Below are 5051 nucleotides of genomic sequence, written 5' to 3'. Positions count from 1 at the left end.
TCCCATCAGCCTTGATAAAAAAAAAAAACTCTTCCCGTTTTCCCTTTGAAATCCCATTTTTCCCTCATTTTTGGGTGGGGTGAGAGCGGGGTTTCAGCTGCGGGGTTTCAAAGGATTTGGAAAATTCAGCTCCTGTGCCGCACACGAGGTTTGCTCCACGTTGCAAGCTGGGCTGGTTTTCCTGCTTTTCCTGCTTTTTCCTGCTTTTCCCACTTCTGATTTTTCTGCTTTTCCCAATTTTCCTGCTTTTCCCACTTTTCCTGTTTTCTCACCTTTCCTGCTTTTTCTGCTTCTCCTGCTTTTCCCTCGTTTTCTGCTTGTCCCGCTTTTCCCACTTTTCCTGCTTTTCCCACTTTTTCTGCTTTTTCTGCTTTTCCCGCTTTTCCCGCTTTTCCCGATTCTCCTGCTTTTCTCACTTTTCCTGCTTTTCCTGCTTTTTCTTCTTTTCCCACTTTTCCTGTTTTCTCACTTTTCCTGCTTTTTCTGCTTTTCCCGCTTTTCCCGATTCTCCTGCTTTTCCCACTTTTCCCGCTTGTCCCGCTTTTCTCACTTCTCCCGCTTTTCCAGCTTCTCCTGCTTTTCCTGTTTTTCCTGTTTTTCCCGTTTTTCCCACTTTTCCCGCTTCTCCTGCCTTTCCTGATGAACGAACATAAACAGGATTTATGGGGACGATGTGTAAACTGCCTGGAAGGATCTCCCGAGGAGCAGCKTCCCTGTCAGATGCGAAAGGTCCGGGATTAATCTGGGATTGCACCAACGGGGCTGCTCCAAAAGGGCTCCTCGGGATATTCCAAGGTGTTCCCATGGAATTCTGAGGGCAGGAAAATCCTACAGCACAGAAATGCGCAGTGCCCTGTGGGAAATGTGGGATGTCCCAGGCAATTTCCTGACTGGGAGAGATTTCGTCTTTTTTTTTTTTTTTTTTTTTTTTTTTCCAACAACGGCACATGGATTTCATTCCGGTGAAATTCCTGACATTGCCAGGGAAGGGAAAAGTTCCCAGTGGTCACCAGTTTGTCCTGGATGTCCAGGAGGATCGATGRGAGATCCCAATGCCCTGAAAAGAGCCCTAAAAGGAATGGAAAAACCAGGATGGGAGCAGGGAGCCCCCAGAGCTGAAAATTCTCCCTGGGAGTTCCCATAATTTCTGGATTTCCCTGCTGGGAATGCTCAATCCCATCCCAAATTCCACCAAAAACATCTTTTGGTTGTTCTCAGCAGCTTTTCCACCTTTTTTTTTTCCTCTCACTCCTTGGCATTTCTGCCCTAAAATCCCCCAAGGAAAGAATTGCAAAATGTTTTGTTTGGAATTCCTGGATTATCATTCCCAGAAAGGTTTTCCCAACCCGGAGATGAAAACTGATGTGCCCGAGGTGGCTCTTCTGTGGAATTTTGGTGGAATTTAAAATATTTAAAATTGGTGAAATTTTTAAAATTTAAAAAAAWTTTAAGCTGGTTRTGGGTGGGTGGAAAAAGTCCTTTGCCAAAGGAGAGGTGCCCCCAAATTCCACATTCCCGCAGCAATTCCAGGGGTGAAAAACCTCACCAGGCTTTTGGTTTTTATAGGATTTATTTAGCAATGCCTCCCAAACACATCCCATTATTTATCCCCGAGAAGAGACTCACAGGAAGAGGACCCAAGGTTATTTTTGGGATTTATCCAGGATTTTTCAGGTTTCAGGAAATAAAGCTGGAATTCTGCAGTTCCGGGTTCAGATTTTGAAGTGGAAAAAGATGTGAGGAAAGAGAAACTTCCTGCTCTTTATCCATTCAAATTTATCCATTTAATTTATTTATCCATTTAATTTATCCATTAACCTTGAAAGCCCTTCCCAAATCCCCTCTCACAATCTCACCAACGTCACACCCCAAATTTGACACGTTTTCCATCATTCTGCTCCTTCAGCGCCAACTTTTTGCAATTTTCTGGAAATCTCCTCCTCTTCTTTTATAAATTTCTCCCCAGGAAATATTTCCATTCTGACAGCGGGGTTTTGATGGCAGAGCCTCAGGGTTCATTTTTTAATCGGAGCAATTTTTTCCATTTGCTAACGATGCCCTCTCGAAATCCATCCTAACATYCATTAATTTGTCAAAGGAAAAAAATAAATGCCCTAATCCATCTCTCTCATTAATTCCTCATTATGGTTCTCTGGAATGGACAAAATTTCCATGGAGAAATTGCACTCAACTTCCTGTATTTTACACTAAAATATTGATGTAAAGGAACTTGTTGGATTTCTGCACMAAAATTCTCTGTAATTTCATAATTTTGACAAAAGACCTTTAGGCAAAGATTTTTAAACACAAAATCCTGCAGGGAATGTGCCCATCCAGGCAACTTTGAGTAAAAATCATGGTGGAGAAAGAAATTCTCCCATCAACCATGATAAAAAATTTCCATGGAGGAAGAGTTTCCTTCTGATCCCGAATTTAACAACTGATTGCACAGTGGGGTCAAAAAACCTGCAAAAAATGAGTTTAAAAATGGTTTTTAATTGTCCTGAATTCACAACTTCCTGCAGCAGCTCCTCTCCTAATCCGGGGTGGTTCTCTGGGCAGCACTGAGCAAACACCTCAAATTCCTCATTTTTTTACTGGGTTTTTTTTTTTTACACAAACACTTCAAATTCCTCATTTTTTTAAACTGTTTTTCCCCTTTCACACAAACTCCTCAAATTCCCCATTTTTTAACCATTTTTTAACCATTTTTTTCTCTTTCATACAAACCCCTCAAATTCCACGTTTTTAACCTTTTTTTCTCTTTTACACAAAGACTTCAAATTCCTCATTTTTAAACCGTTTTTTCCCCTTTCACACAAACACCTCAAATTCCTCATTTTTTTACTGGGTTTTTTTTTTTTACACAAACACTTCAAATTCCTCATTTTTTAAACCGTTTTTTCCCCTTTCACACAAACACCTCAAATTCCTCATTTTTTAACCATTTTCCCCCATTTCACACAATGTTTCAGATTGTGATTCCAAGATCATTGACACTGGACCATTATCCATTAATCTAAATCTCTCCCCTTTAAATTTATCCAACCTGACCTCATCCTACACCCTCTCTGAGTATCCCAAAATCCATGCAAAGATCCACAAAAAGGATTTTACAGCAAAGTTCTGACTGTCAAAAGCCTCCCTTAAAAACTTCTAAAATTATTCCCCACACGGAGCTCTTTAACCCAGGAATTATCAACCAAAACAGACCTCCCCTGGTGGAACATCCCAATTTTTCCTCCTGGATCAGGGAACAGAGACATGAAAAGGTTTTTTTAGAAACCAGAGAAGGTTTTTAAAGCTCCTTAAAACCCCTCGGTGCTCCTTCCCATCTGTTTGTTCCCAGGGCCTCGGGGCCACAGAATCCTCTGTAACTCCAGGAAGGAAATGTGGATTTATTTCAAACATCTCCCGTGGCTCCCTCGCTGACAGCAAAGGCTCCGTGTTATTTATTCTGCCAAGGAAAACAAAGTTATCTGAAGGTAAAAATGGGGAATTTACGCTCTTTCCTTATCCATGGCTCTGTTTTCCCAGTAATCCACAGATCCTGAACTTTTTCCCTCTTCAGAGTTTATTTACTCTCCCAGGCTCCACGCTCTGCCGTCCTATTCCTTGTCAGAATTTTTTCTCAGCCGTATTTTCCCTGCCTGCAAACATTCCCTACACACGAAACTGCAGGAATGCACAATGTTTAAAAAAGTTTTCCCGGTGAAACTGGAATTTATGGAATCGCTCTTGAATTAGGAATTAGGAATTAATTAGGAATTAGGAATTATTTAGGAATTAGGAATTAGGAATTAGGAATTAATTAGGAATTAGGAATTAGGAATTAGGAATTAATTAGGAATTAGGAATTAGGAATTAGGAATTAATTAGGAATTAGGAATTAGGAAATAGGAATTAAATTTTGTGGGAAGCATGAGAGAAACACCATTCGATTGGGAGAACAAATCAGAGCTGTCAGGGCCTCCCAAACACAAATCACCGAGGCCGGGAGTGTTGAGGGTTTAGGATTATCAGCAGCTCTAAATTAGCGTTTGCAATTATGGATCACTAAAATAACATGGAAAATGAGAAATGTTTAAAGGGAACTGGTGGGATTGTCCCAAGTTGGACATGGGGAGGAATTTCCTCCTGGAAAGGRTGGGCAGGATTGGCAGGGGAGGTTGGGAATGCCCATCCTGGAGGTGCCCAGGGAATTCCTGGAGGTGGCACTGAGTGCTCTGGGGACAAGGTGGGGATGTGGCACAGCTGGGAGGGCTTTCCCAACCCCAGGAATCCTGGAATATTTTTCATCAGTTCTGCCCAGGACTCCAGGAACCCTCAGGGAAGGGATCGGTGTTTCAGGGAATGGGATGATCCTGGCTGGGTGTGAGTCCAAGAGCTCAACTGTTCCCCTGGGTTTAACAAATCCAAGAATTGCTGTAAAATGTCCTCATTTGCATATYCAGCTGGATAATCCCACTCACGTTGTGCCCTGAACAGTTCATCCGCATTTCTGGAGAACAGACTCACTTCGTTGTCCTAAACCTTGAACAATGAGAACGAGCCCGGCTCCCTCAAGGCTCTTCCGTGGATAATTCATCTTCCTCGAAGACTGTGCTGATAAAAGAATAAAAAATTCCCACCRAGCAGCTCTTCAAGGTCTTTGCCAGTCATCCATTCCCCAAATCCTGCAGTTTCCTCAAGGTGAACGCTGGGGAATATGCATAATTCACCAGCTCTCCTTGTTTATCTGCCGCGCCATCGCCCAGCGCGTTCCCTGCCTGCCTTTGAACGAGAGAAAACACGAAGGAAAAAAAACAGGGATCAGAAACCTCTCAAAGAAAATGGGGTGCTGAGATCAGAAACCCCTYAATGGAAATGGGGTACCCAYATCAGAAACTCCTGAGTGGAAATGGGGAACTGACATCAGAAACTCTTCAGTGGAAATGGGGTAACCACATCTGGAACCCCTCRATGGAAATGGGGTGSTGAGATCAGAAACCCCTCAGTGGAAATGGGGTACCCATATCAGAAACTCCTCAGTGGAAATGGGGTACTGACAT

Source organism: Malurus melanocephalus, unplaced genomic scaffold (genome assembly GCF_030028575.1).
Source record: "Malurus melanocephalus ecotype Western Australia unplaced genomic scaffold, MMel_1.1 scaffold_984, whole genome shotgun sequence".
NCBI lineage: Eukaryota > Metazoa > Chordata > Aves > Passeriformes > Maluridae > Malurus > Malurus melanocephalus.
The sequence above is the reverse complement of the archived record's forward strand: the minus strand, read 5'-3'. Positions refer to the sequence as shown.